Raw genomic sequence first — 14,332 nt, 5'->3', positions numbered from 1 at the left:
AAGCTAGATTGGTTGCAAAAGGTTACAGGCAAGTCCACGGTGTGGATTACGATGAAACCTTTTCACCAGTTGCAATGCTAAAGTCTATTCGGATAATGTTAGCAATCGCTGCATATTACGATTACGAAATATGGCAGATGGATGTCAAAACTGCTTTCTTAAACGGTGTTTTAACAGAAACTGTGTTTATGACACAGCCTGAAGGTTTTGAGGATCCAAAGAATGCTAAAAAGGTATGCAAGCTAAAGAAGTTAATCTACGGATTGAAGCAGGCATCCAGGAGCTGGAATATACGTTTTGATGAAGCAGTCAGTGACTTTGGTTTCATCAAGAACGCAGACGAATCTTGTGTATACAAGAAGGTCAGTGGGAGCAAAATTGCTTTCCTAGTATTATATGTCGATGACATATTACTTATCGGAAATGACATTCCTATGTTGAACTCTGTCAAGATTTGGCTTGGGAAATGTTTTTCGATGAAAGATCTAGGAGAAGCACAGTACATATTGGGCATCAAGATTTACAGAGATAGATCTAAAAGGATGATTGGACTTAGTCAAAGCACTTATATCAATAAGGTGCTTGATAGGTTCAAGATGGCAGACTCCAAGCGAGGTTACCTACCCATGTCTCATGGAATAACTCTAAGCAAGACTCAGTGCCCAAAAACACTTGATGAGCGTAGACGAATGAATGGGATTCCATATGCATCATTGATTGGTTCAATAATGTATGCTATGATATGTACACGCCCGGATGTTGCGTACGCACTCAGTGCTACGAGCAGATACCAGTCAGACCCAGGAGAGGCACATTGGACTGCTGCCAAGAATATTCTGAAGTACCTGAAAAGGCACAAAGATGACTTCCTGGTCTATGGTGGAGATGATGAATTAATTGTTAAAGGCTATACGGACGCAAGTTTCCAAACCGACAAAGATGATTTCAGATCACAGTCTGGGTTTGTCTTCTGCCTCAACGGGGGTGCAGTAAGCTGGAAAAGTGCTAAGCAAAGCACCATTGCGGATTCTACAACTGAAGCGGAGTACATTGCTGCACATGAAGCAGCAAAGGAAGCTATATGGCTAAGGAAGTTCATAGGTGAACTTGGTGTAGTCCCCTCCATTAAAGGACCAATAGCCCTGTATTGTGATAATAACGGAGCTATTGCACAGGCAAAGGAGCCTAGACACCACCAGAGAGTCAAGCATGTACTTCGTAGATTTCACCTTCTACGAGAGTTCGTTGAAAGAAAAGAAGTCGAGATAAACAAGATTGGAACTGATGACAACATATCAGATCCATTGACTAAACATCTGCCGCAGGCGAAGCACAACTCGCACACTACAGCTATGGGAATCAAGCATATTGGAGAATGGCTTTGATATTCCTGTTTAATGTTTTAAAGCTTTAGAGTTTAAATCTTTGTAAAACATTATTGGTTAATCATTCACAATAAATGAAAAGAATTCATTTTTCCATTTAATTTGTGGTTTATTAAATGATGAGTCCCTTCAATTTGACAATATATTCAAGATAGACTGTCAGGACCAGTCCTGTAACTAAGAAATGTCTATCAAGTGAACTTGAATGTCAAAGGTTGAAAATGGTCCCTAATCGGAGTTTTCTATAAAATTGGACGCATAGAAAACGTTAGACGATTAGAATGCAAGATGACTAGTAGTTCTGTTTCTTGAACTATGTGGACATGGCAATGTCATAATCATTTGCATAGATACTTACTTTGGGAAGACTAGTATCGGACAAGACCTATGAAACTTTACTGTAAGAGATGAAAATCTGTCATAAGTAAATTTCATTAAAATTATTAGACACTAAATCCTCAATACCTGAGTGATTTGAGATTACTTGTTTGAGAACTGGTTGCTTTGACGTTGACCAACCGTCGCACCGTAAAAGGAGGCTATAAAGGCAACGCTCAGGTAATCACCTATCAAACGAAGTCTAATCTCAAGATCGCAAGATTGGGATTGTCCTCCCATAAATCGGGATGAGATGCTTAAAAGTTGTACAAGGCCACTCGGAGAGCTAGAAACTGTGAAATGCATGGCCGTGCTCGGATAAATCATAGGCTATGATTATCTGTTTATTTGATCAGTTGAACTCTGAAACCGAGGAACACCTCTGGACATAATAAGGATGACAACTCTTACCTTATGTTCAAGAGCAAGCATCGAGCGACAAAGGAATTAGGAAATGCACACTTGTCCCTAAGGACAAGTGGGAGACTGAAGGAAATAATGCCCTTGGTCCAAGTATGCATTCAATGTTAAGTCTAATAAATGCGGTTCAGTATTAATTAACAAGTTAATAATTCAGTGAGATCAAGTGAGCTGAATGCCTAGCTAGAGGCCGCTTCAGTTCAAGTGGAATTAATGATATTAATCCACAGCTTACTCTTGACTGAACCCTTAGGGTCACACAAATAGCACGTAAATGGATCAAGTATTTAATGGCATTAAATACTCCATCTATGGATATTCGGAATCGACGGATCTTGGTTTCAGTGGGAGCTGAGATCGTCACAGGCAAGAAATGAATACTCCGGAAACGATGATATTGCCGGAAACGGAAATATGGATCGTATCGGAAATATAAATATTATCCAAGTCGTAGATGTTGCCGGAAACGGAAACATGGTACGTATCGGAAAATATTATCGGAAATGGAAATATTGGCGGAATCGGAAATATAGCCGGAAACGGAAATATTGTCAGAAACGGAAATATTATCGGAACCGGAAAATAATTCCGGAAACGGAAATATTAAATATTTGTTCGAAACGGAAATTAATTCCGGAATCGGAAATATTAAATATTGTTCGTATCGGAAATAAATTCCGGAATCGGGAATTTAATCGAAAGCGTATCGTACGAATTAGCATCGGACGAGGCTCGCTAGACGAAGGCCCAGCACGAAGCCAGGCCATCGCCCAGCAAGCCACACGCATCACCAACCCACGCCAAAGCCTCGACCAGGCCCAGCGCAAGCTAGGCCCAGCCGAAGCCATGGGCGCGCGCGGACAGTAGCATGGGCCGAGCGCTGTGCGCTCAGCGTGGGCCGCAAGGCCTGCGCGGGTGTACGGTGCTCGTGCGATGCTCGTGTGCGAATCCTAAAGCTATCGGGATTCAATAAAAGATTAAAACCTAAACCTATTAGATAAAGTTTATTTAAATAGAGTCCTAGCAGGATTCTAATTAAATAAATTAGTATCCTAATAGGATTCCAATTCTTTTTCCATACCTCTATAAATAAGGGCCTAGGGTCATTGTTTATACATAAGTTTTCAAGTATTCAAAGCTAGGATTTTTAAGAACAAAAATCATCCATAACTCTTGCCCATTTAGCCGAAAATAAGTAGCACCTTAAGTGCGATTCTAGTTGGTCAATCTTAAGGCGGATCCGGATGTGCTGTGGACTATCTACGGAGGGACGACATTTGGAGTCCTAAAGACTTGTTCTTGTTCGGTTCGGGCGCAGCTAGGGAAGGCACGCAACAAAGAGTATGCATCTAAACTATGCTAAATGATTATGTGTAAATAATATGTTTTCCTGGCTTTATGGTTTTTCCGCATGATTTATGAATTATCATATGTATCATAACCTAACAATAACCAAAGTTTAGAAAGAGAGTCTAAAACTAGGAAAATAAGATTGTTTAAACAAAATGACTAAGGGCTATATTTATAGTCTTTCCCAAAAGTAGAAGAAAAAACTGGAAACATAAGCTAAAAACCGCGCCCAGGGGTTGTCGTAGCCCGATCGGGCAAATGGCCGCCCGATCGGGCGATCTGCTCGTCGAACTCCACGATCCCGTATCTTAAAAACACCACATCTCCTTTATTATAATTGGGAATTAGGCGAGTGACCACTTGTTGGAAAGATCTTGAAGTCTAGAATCCAACCCAATTTGAATCTCTGCATTTGGAGTTGTATAACTTGCGTTATGGTCAAAAGAGTAGACGAGTTGATTTTCTACATTCTTTCACTATTCGCTTTGCTCTAAAACTCTTCCAACTCAATGTTTGTGCTCTCGAAAGTACATAATCTCTTGTATTGATTCAAATGAGTAGGAAAAGCAAAAAAATATGCTAATTCCTACAATGATGAACATGAAACTACAAACACACTGCAAGGAGCACATTAGTACTAAAAATCGCTCTGAAGAGCTCATTTGAGATCAAAAAGTACTAAGGAACGGGGGTAAAAACACTATAAAATATGAGCATATCACTTGGGCCTTTCGTCCATACAATATACCCTACAGACAGAGTAACTGGCTCAGGTGGGGACTGAATATTCAAGAATGGTTTGGCAACCCAATACCGCCTCCAAACTTCAAGTCGATCAGCATTTAGCACAACAGGTTTCAGATTCTCTTCAGCACAGTCCCGAATTTCTTATTTCAAGCCGTACTGTCTCATCACTCGAGCAGGCGAGTAGAAGACCAACTTTGTGAGGCTCGGCACCCTCAAAGCAGTAGAGCCAGGTGCATATCTCATAGCAGTAATTCCCCACCAAGGAACTACCCACCTTATACAAGATTCAACCCCAGAGAGTGTGCAGCGCCACTCATCCAATGAAAGCCGACCATACATCACAGGCCGCACGGTGAACCCTTTTCTATTATAGCTTTCTATGTTCTCCAGTGGTGCCACCAGCATGAGCCTCTCCATAAGCTAGACCTTGGGGAGTATACAAGAAAAGCAATTCAAAATTCAACATTCAAAATACAAATACAATTTCAATATACAAGAAAGCTCTAGATCCTTACTTGGAGTAATACCAGACTTCCCGACGGCAAAGAAGAGGGGTCCGATTTCAGCATATCAAGGCCCATCAATGTTTCGCCAATCATGAGCGGCATTGGGTCCCGACCCCTAGCAAATTGCTCTACAATCTCTATTAGGGAGGCATCGCCATTGCCAAACCCATGTTTCGAAAATAGGAAGCGAGCAAAGATTCAAAAACTCAAGGCCCTCAAGCGGAAAACCTTGGGGACGTCAAGCCCAACAAAGTAAGTAGCAAGAAGGGACAAATCACCCCTCTTCCATATACAACAGAACTCAAAAGTGGGGGCTTCAAGCCAAAATATATTTCAAAGCCCAAGAAAAACTGTTCTTCAACACTAGGCATGCATGGCTCTGTCATAATGGGCCACCCCAATATAGCACTAAACTCTTCAGGGAGGGGACATACCTCATTATTCCCAAAGCGGAAGACATGATGATTTGGATCCCAAGCCTCCAGAGCAGCAAGAATGAAGTGCACGTCAAGTTTTACAAACTGGAAGGAGGCGAGCACCCCAAGATGCATGCCATCAAGCTCCCCTTTCTCCATCTTGCCTAGCGAACCAAGCCAAGAGTTCAAGGCATTTTCAAAAGACACGGCCATTTTCCTTCTTTTTTTTCGTGAGGAAACAGTATGTAAAGAAAAGCAGGGAACACTAGTACAAAAGTGACCTTATGTAACATAAAATGGTAACACTTTTAAAGTTGCAAAATTAATGGATATATACGTAACACTTTAGTAACACTTTCATATTAGGTAACACTTGTTTGTAACACTTGATATTAAATAACACTAATTTGTAACACTTTGGTAACACTTTAAAATTTCAATTTTAGCTTAAGCGTTAATCCCGAAATTTATCAATTCATCGAAAAAGTCAAAATGCCGCCAAAGAAAAAAAAAAATAGAATTTGAGCCAAAATAAATTAGGAATTCGCCGACAATAAGAAAACGAAAAAGAAAAAGGTCAATTTCTCAAAGGTTTCCTTTTCCCAGCCACGATAGTCCCTTAGGTTTAAACCAGTTCCGTCTCGCGCAATTTCATCACAAAATCAGTCGTCGTCTCGATCGGGATTTTGGGTTTCATCGAATACGTGCTTTCGAATTTCAGGCATTTTCCGATTTATGGTGGATGTTTTTAATTTATTTGGTTATTTAATCATTAAATTTTCAATAATCTATGAAGTATTATAATCTAGATTATAGCCTTTAATATTTCGATTGGGTTCTGAACGGGATATTGGCTTTGCGTTTGAATTAGTGTTTTTTTTTTTGATTTCTTGATTCAGTATTTCGAGTTTGGTTTGTTGATTCTGAATTTTCTTGTGTGTTATTGGTTTTTGGTGGTGATAAAGTGTTTGGTATTTCGAGTTTGCATTGAGTGATGGATATTGAATGTTTTCCCAAATGAAAAATTAAAATTTTAGAAGAACAATTGACATGACTCATGAAGTTTCTTTTTATAATTTGTTTTTATATATCAGAGTGATAAATGGAATTACAAATTAATAATAGAAAGCTGTTGTGTTCTGTAATATCCTGTGAACTTATGACTTTACTAAACATATTGACGAGGCAATTTCTTAATACAACACCCATTAGAAAGTAGCAACCTGGAGTAGAATCTGTTTAAAACACAAAGTATGTCCATCGGAACATTATTGTAATGCAGAAAAGTTCTGACCAAATTGCAGAATCTGATATTAATCTTCGCGTGAGTAGAATTCTTGTTTTACCCAAAATTAACTTGGATTGTCCCTTGGAGACCTTAAGTATTTACATTTTAGATTCAGGGAGTGAAGCAGTTGTATAAAAACTAAATGACATGTCTTGTGACTTTTGACTAGAAACAAGGTTGTCGAGAAGTATTAAAAGATATGTGTGAAGCTAGATTGAATGTCAGTAACTAGAAGATGAACAAATTAAAGATGTGATGAGGTAAAGCAGTACAAAGATTTTCAAGTGGGTGACTCATGAGTAATGAAGAATGGTGTTCGTAGACTCTAGGCACTTTAAGTTTTTGGGTGGCCGTCTTCAAACTGAAATCCTCCCTGGTGAGTCATCTTTGGGCATACTTTTTTGGTGTGAGGGTCGTACACTTGTAATGTACTAGTAGTTGTTTAAAGCTTCTGTTATATGTTGTCGTGGTCTAAGTGTCACCTTCCTCGAGTGTTTCTATTCCTTCCAGTGAGAGACGGCAGGAAACCAGGGGCTGCTGTAGCAATGGGGCTTGCTGTGAGAGTCAAAGAAAATATTCTATGGGGAAATTCGCTTGAGTCTTGATCTCTTCAATATTTCAGATGGCTAGCAATTGAGTTTTTCCTGTTTTGTAAATGTAAGGAAGAATATTGGGTAAAGAGTCTAAACTATTCGAGATGTCAATGGATCTGTGCTGCTGCAATTGTGTAAGAACAGGAGAAACAAGTTCATTAACCTCTCTGGTGTGGTTGTCTTGGATGCTCTAAGATGGTTATTTTACCGATGTGCTGATAGCAGACAGTTGGTTTTCCATCCTCAAGGTGTTAGAAAGAGGTGTTTATCATTTAATCAGTTGGTGGTCATCATTGCATTTCTGGTTTCCATTTTCATACTAGGAACGCTGTCAGCTTTTCTGATGCTTCATGCTGTGAGGGAGCTCAGAAGCTCAAACTTGTCTGTGGATTGCATTCTTCTTTCACTACACCTCCCTCATTTACTGTTGGGAATCATCTTAAGGTGAACAAGCTGAAAATATCAGCCCAAGAAGTATTTTCGAATGATCATAGGGTGGATAACCTAGATAGGGGCTGCCTACTTGCCTTTAAGTTTTCTTGTAAAAAGACAGAGTTATCCGATGAAGATCGCAGGGCTGATGTAATTACTTTTCTGCCTGGAAAAAAAGGGTTGTCAGCACTCAAAGTAATTATGGAGCTTATGATCTGGTAGGGGATATGCTGTAAATGGGTAGTTTGAAGTTATTTCATTGAATTTAAAGGGGTCCAATTTGCCAGATAATCGAGGCAAACGTAAAATGGGTTTTCAAAAAGTATTTTTGTGTTGTCACTATTCTTTAGTCTAAATAGGAAGTAGCTCGCATTGTACTATTGTTTATGAATTGGCTCTTTTCACTTTCGATAGGAGTATTCATGCATGGTGGGTGTGTGGAGATCAATGCCTTTGGGATTCCAAGTCTTTAAGCTCTTTGTATTCCAAAGTAGGGTAATATTCTGCGTGCTCCATGTTCAACTCTCTTCCATTCGTTTGGGGTTTTATCTATGTATAGGCATAATGATTATAACCTTTTGTATGTTATCTGGAACGAGTTTTTATGCGTCTTTGGTAATATCAGTATCCTTGATTCGTCTGCCATTTCTGAGTTTTCTTCTTTATCAACCACAATTATTACAATGACCCTTCTTTAGAAGGATGTCGCTTATTTCCTTGTCACCTCATTTTCCCGGTTCTCTTCTTCCTCGAGAGGGAAGAACATTTTGCAATTTTCCAACAAACCATCCTTCCTAAAATAATTCCGGTTTTTTATATGTTGTCGGTGAGGTGTTCCTATTGAACATCAAACAGTGGAACAATTTGGCTTTGTGATCTTAGATAGGAGAATGGACAATTTGGTAACCCTGACTGACTTTTGGATGACTGATCGAGAGCAGCAGAATTATTAGGTTACTCCAATAGAATCACCAGGTGGGTTGATACTACAGACAGAGGGCTAATCAGCTTTTGGATTGAAGAAGGGGGTTGTAAACTTGTAACACAATTTTCCTTTTATGGTAACATAAGAGGTATTCTTTGTCATTAACAGCATCCAAGTGGAAGGGAGGTCTACTTTGAGGTATAGTGGATGTGAGGTAATTCGGTTAGAGCTTCTAATTCTTATTTTGAAGAATTTTGTCTGGGTGATCCCTGCTGCTGTTATTGTGAAGACGGAAACTCCTCTAAAGCTTTATATTTTGCATCAGTGTTTCTGTATCACTTTTTTATTATGTGTATACTTTTTTCCCTTGCACGGCTGAAAATGGTATGAAGTGAAAGTAAAACAACACAACAGAAGATGAGCCACTCTTACATAATCACTTTTACATAATCTGGAAAACAGTTTAGAAGAACTCTTAATAACAGTTCTCTGTGATAAATCAACATTGTATGAGAGTAAATTAGTTTTTTTCTTTACAAAATTACGACATTCTATACTGCCAATTAACATGTGTTGCGAGACAATTAAGTTATAAGAAAAAGAAGAAACTATAAGAAAGAAAGCGGAATACAAGAGTGGAACTTCTAAAGCAAAAGAGTTATGTTAATAAAGATACAGGGAAAGGTTACTTCTTTCTGTGTTTATGAGCTTGTACTTGTGCTGCATCATCTTGAACAAGCTCAACAATCAAGTCTTTAAATATCAATAGTTCGATGTCTAGTACTTCATACTACGTGTTTTATAAGACTTGCTTGCTTTTTTTCTGCCACCTTCACTGTTACTAGTACTCTGACATGATTTCTGCTGCAGAGTTACATGCCATGACTGGTTCCAACAGAGCCTAAAGGAAGGACTAACTATCTTCCGTGATCAAGTACTATCCTTTATGAATCTGTAATAGTTGTCTTAAAAAAACACAGGACTCTCCTAAGTGGTAACACGATGTATAGAGTATAAGACGTGGTTCTTTCTTCTCACTCAGAACAGAAGTTCAAGGTTTAAACCCCCGGACTCAATCACCAAAGGTGCCTGATGCTGAATGCGGTAGATCTTGCTGTTGTTAGTCTCAAAGTCGGCAAAATGTTAATGCTATTAAGCTTTTGGTGAGGTCTGATGGTTCTAGTTGCTTAGGATAACACTATTATTTATTTAATTTATCATAAAATAAATTTCATCATTTAAGAATTTCATCTAGCATGGGAAGCCACCCTGTAAAGAGGATTGCTGATGTCTCAAAGCTTCAGAGTTATCAATTTCCCCAGGTTACTTAACTTGATGAGACCTTTAACTCATATACTTGGCTAATGTCATGCTTGAACGTATTTTAGTCACCTCCATTAGTAACCATCCTACTTTTATTATATTTGTTTTTGATAGATGTAGTTAACACCATCTAAAAGTGTTTTATCTTTCGTGTCTTAGGATTTAGGTCCCATGGCTCATCCAGTGCGACCACATTCCCACATTAAGGTAGGCATTATTTCACCTTCTCTCTTGGTATTTAATTTCTTATTGGAGTACTCTGATGTTTATTTTGATTTCAAGCTATTTCTCCTATATCGCAAGCCAATTGCTTTCTGATGTCTACTTGGGGCATTGTTGCAGTGTTTGTGTTGTAGACTTCCTTACTTGCTGGCAAAGCTACTGCTGGAGGTTGGTGAGATTTCTGAGATGGGGTAAAGGGCGGCTATATAAATATTCAATAAATAAAATTAATTTTATGGGAAAGGAAAGGGGTTAGCCATCTTTTACTTTGTATTATTCAAACCTCGATATTCTTCAAACCCCGAAGGCCTGAAGGGATGAAGTCTTTAAAGAGAATGGGAAGTTAGGCACTGTCACCGCTTCAGAACGCCGCCCTAATCGCCGCCGCAGTTCAATTTACGAATGAGCTCCACTCTCTCTGTCTGGTTTCCGTTTGTCTCTTCTCTTTATTAATTGATGTATTATTCATTCTTGTAAGATTGTATTTCGTGAAATTATCACCCGGTATTTTTCAATTATCATGATAATATATACTCCCTCCGTCCCTTAATACTCCACCTGTTTTGACTTTTTGCACTATTCACATAATTCACTTTGACCCTATTTTATTTATAGTACATGAAAACAAATGTTAGTATATAATATATTGTTGGCTTCATCTTAATATATATACTTTCAAAATATTAATATGTTTATAAGTTTTTATAATATGTAGTTAAAGAAATTAATGGTCAAAGTTGTGCATTGGCAAGCGTGTCCGATCAAAACAGGTCGAGTATTAAGGGACAGGCGGAGTATTGAGTTTATAGCATATCATTATTTTGATTAATTGTAATTTTAAATTCTGATTAGGTTCTGATTGCCGGATAATTTTGGTATTTGCGGAGATCTCGAGTTATAGAGAATAAGTGAAATTCTTTGAAATCTTTGTTAAATTTCGACATTCTAAGTCAGTGTTTTCTTCGAATAAATACATAGATACTAAAATAGGTATCGTTGTTAAATGAACTGCTATATTGTTGCAATTAGGTTTTGATTTTCTTGAATTCTTGGTTGGTTGAGGAACAATTGGATTAATTGGATTGATTCTTGTTTGTTTGTGTGTGATTAAGCTCTCTTTTTTATAAACTGGTAGTTATCAATATTTTATGTCAGAGCGGTATCAGTCATAATAATGTGGTCTGTAACAATATTTCAGACACAAGAATCTTAAAAAAAGAAGTTTAAGGTTTTATAGTGTTCTGAGTTAAGATGTTTTATTGATATTATTACTCCTCTCCCTTTCCCAAATTTAACTAGTATTTCCTAGCTTAAAGTTGATTAAATTTTACCCAGTTTTAGATGAGGCTTGGTTCAGTGACTTTTGAGTTCAGTTTCTATTCGCATGTAATAAGTTGATTTCTATAATGGATTTTTGTAATTATTTTCCCATGTTATCAGTTACTTTCTTCTTGTTTTAGCTGGTGCATTATTTCTGTTGTTTTTTAATTTAGAGCATTTATTCATCACAGGGAATCATTGTTGTTGGTTGTTATTTCCTTTCCTTTTACTCGTATTTATACCAATCTTGATGATGAAATTTGCGATCAGATGGGTGTAGTTTCTAGAGAAGCGTCAGAAGGATCCACGGGGAATTCCTGCAAATAAGAGGGCAAGCGCTCAGTGTTGATGACCATGTGTTGGGAGCTTTCATGGATCAAGAGCTAGATTGTGGACGGCTATTTCAACTTGTTTTAGCAGTATTCTATTTCAAGAAATTAAAGCTTTGACCTGGTGTTGTAAGTATTCTGCTTTGATATGCTTTGAACAAGAAAGCTTTGAATTTAGTTATTTCAACCATTGTTAGCAGTAGGCTAATCTAATTTTGGGTAGTTTGTGTCACTTAATGTGTACACTCTCTGATTTATCATATGTGAGGCATCACTTCTTCCTCTAGAATCAGTTCTGTGTTTTTATGCGGATTGTTGTGCTGATTGATTGATTAGTTTGATATTTTTATTAGGGTTTGTTGGGGTTATGAATTCTATTCATTCTTTTGATGTTATGTAGTGTGAATTGTGCTATTCAAATGTGAGGGAGGGTCTTAGAACTTAATTCTATCCATTTTATGATCTCCTGCTCGTAACTTAAGCTCCTATTTACACAAGCAACTTACTTTTAATTTGATCTTATATGAAGGCTAGTTTGCCATTAGTCTCAATTTGTTTGTAGATATCTAAATATAGTTGTTGTCCGAACTTGGTGCAACTAAATTTTTTTTGGCAGAATTGTTGCAGTTGATGTGTTGCTGCAATTGGTAGTTTATGGTTCTGCAGATTCTTGGATGCTTGGTGAGCTACTGCAGTAGGTTGGTGTGATTGCTGATAAGTAAAGGGGATGTTACTGTTGAAAATCAAATGGTATCGAACATGTCGCTGCAACTACCTTGCACTGAAATTAGGTTCAACATCAGGTCTCGGTTGGGATCTTCTCGTATATATGAGCAGCAAACCCTCTGAAGAAAGGCCCGGTACTTTCAAATCCCTGCATTATTCATAAAACTTACTTAAAAGGTTACGGTTGGGATCTTCTCGTATATATGAGCAACAAACCCTCTGAAGAAAGGCCCGGTACTTTCAAATCCCTGCATTATTCAGAAAACTTACTTAAAAGGTTATTTACAACAAGATCCTAAGCTTGTTGCATGCATCTATCATTTACTTTTTCATTGAACTCTGTTAGATTGAAGATTCCCTTAAGGATTTTACTTGAATATCTGGATAGTCCTTTTCAAAACAGCCATTCTATACAAATTATGTGGAACAAAATAATTGTTATGCTGCTCTACCAACTGCACTTCAAAATACCAAGCCCCATTAATTCTCTGATAACTCATCCAATGTAAGATAGTACTCCAAACCTCATTAGAGAACTCACACGAGAAAAACAGTCAGCAAAATTTTGCAGTAACTAAAGGAGAAGAGTTTTTTTTTTTTTTTTTTTTTTAATACAAACCAATACAAAACAAATTCTGAGACTGTTTGTCTTGTTTTCTGCGATGATGTCCTCCAGGTCTGAGACTGTTTGCAGCCTGAAATTTCTTCTAATCCCCCTTTATAAAGGCCTGGCTATTATACTTCCTGTAATTCAGATTTACTTCCCAGGCTTTACTTGCTCCGCCTAATGAGCTTTATGATAGAGCATCTGTTTTCTAGACCACTTGCTTTAACAAATTTTTAGACAGGTACTGCAACAAGTGACACTGCTAATCAGTAAGGCAACTAGTAGCTTGCATCTTAGTTTTTTATAAGAAGTCATCACTAGTAGATAATGGAAGGATTATACACCATGTACAATTTTGCAGTTGTACATATCATATTACTTTCCTTTAGGTTATTTCCATATTATATGGTACATTTTTTCTACACTCAAATACAGGATGTATCTCATGCATCTTCAAAGTTTTACTCAGGCAAGAACACTGTAAGAATCTTAAGTAGTAGTTAAGTTACAATCTCTTTAGACATATACAACTATACAACCGGTTATCCTTTCCCTTTTTTCTGCTTCCACGTACCATTGATGAAGACATACATTATTGTAGGCTCTCCTAGCCTCTCTTCGTGTACCTGCATACCATAAAATATTAGAAATCGCAATATCATTAGTAGAGGTGTCTCTGATAATATCCTTGTAGTTGTGCTTTTCTTGATTATGGATATTGGATCTTATTAATTTTATACTTCTTATAGGATCAAGATGATGGATTGGATCCGATAGCAAATGAAGATTAAGTTGACATTGAGAATCATGCACACGTAAGGGAAAGCAATTGAAGAAGAAAAGATAGAAGACATTCAAATTAGTTTTGGATTATACATTTTAGGTTTAGATATGATCAATTGGTTTTTATTTTGAACATAATAATGTAATTTTCATAGATCGTACATGAAATACATTAGAGAGTTGTTTATTAGGTTAACCTTCAAAATGACATGTGCACATTCGTGCAATAACTATTTCGGATTCATATTATTATTATTACTATTCTTCTTTTTATTATGTTTAATATTAGTGTTCTTATAATAACTTTTTCATATATTGTTATTATACAATTATAGTTATTTAATTTAATGTAGTATAATTATTTATGATAAATATTATTTTTATTATTTATGAACCAATTTTGTAATATTTGTTAAATTATTATATTTAATGAAAAGCATTACTTTGCAAGTGTTACAATAGATATTAAAAAGTGTTAAATATGTAATGTTACCTAAGATTAGAAAAGTGTTCCTAAATACTGAACAAGGTGTTACGTTATATGGTGAAAGGTGATACCTACGATTCAATAAAGTGTTACTG

General features: G+C 37.1%; 1 long non-coding RNA gene across 5 annotated transcripts; it reads left to right on the top strand.

Moving 5' to 3' along the window:
- Nucleotides 1-5,718: 5,718 nt before the first annotated feature.
- Nucleotides 5,719-14,021, top strand: LOC110801316 (uncharacterized). 5 transcript variants are annotated; one of them, XR_008918882.1, is made up of 4 exons: nt 5,719-9,970; nt 10,106-11,763; nt 12,262-12,637; nt 13,717-14,021. It is a non-coding gene; the product is annotated as an uncharacterized lncRNA (long non-coding RNA). The 5 variants fall into 5 exon arrangements; XR_008918881.1 differs by having other exon boundaries at nt 12,251-12,494; XR_008918878.1 differs by having other exon boundaries at nt 5,720-9,970; nt 12,251-12,594.
- The last annotated feature ends 311 nt before the right edge of the window (nt 14,022-14,332 follow it).

Source organism: Spinacia oleracea, chromosome 4, assembly GCF_020520425.1.
Source record: "Spinacia oleracea cultivar Varoflay chromosome 4, BTI_SOV_V1, whole genome shotgun sequence".
NCBI classification, from domain to species: Eukaryota; Viridiplantae; Streptophyta; class Magnoliopsida; order Caryophyllales; family Amaranthaceae; genus Spinacia; species Spinacia oleracea.
The sequence above is the reverse complement of the archived record's forward strand: the minus strand, read 5'-3'. Positions and strand labels throughout refer to the sequence as shown.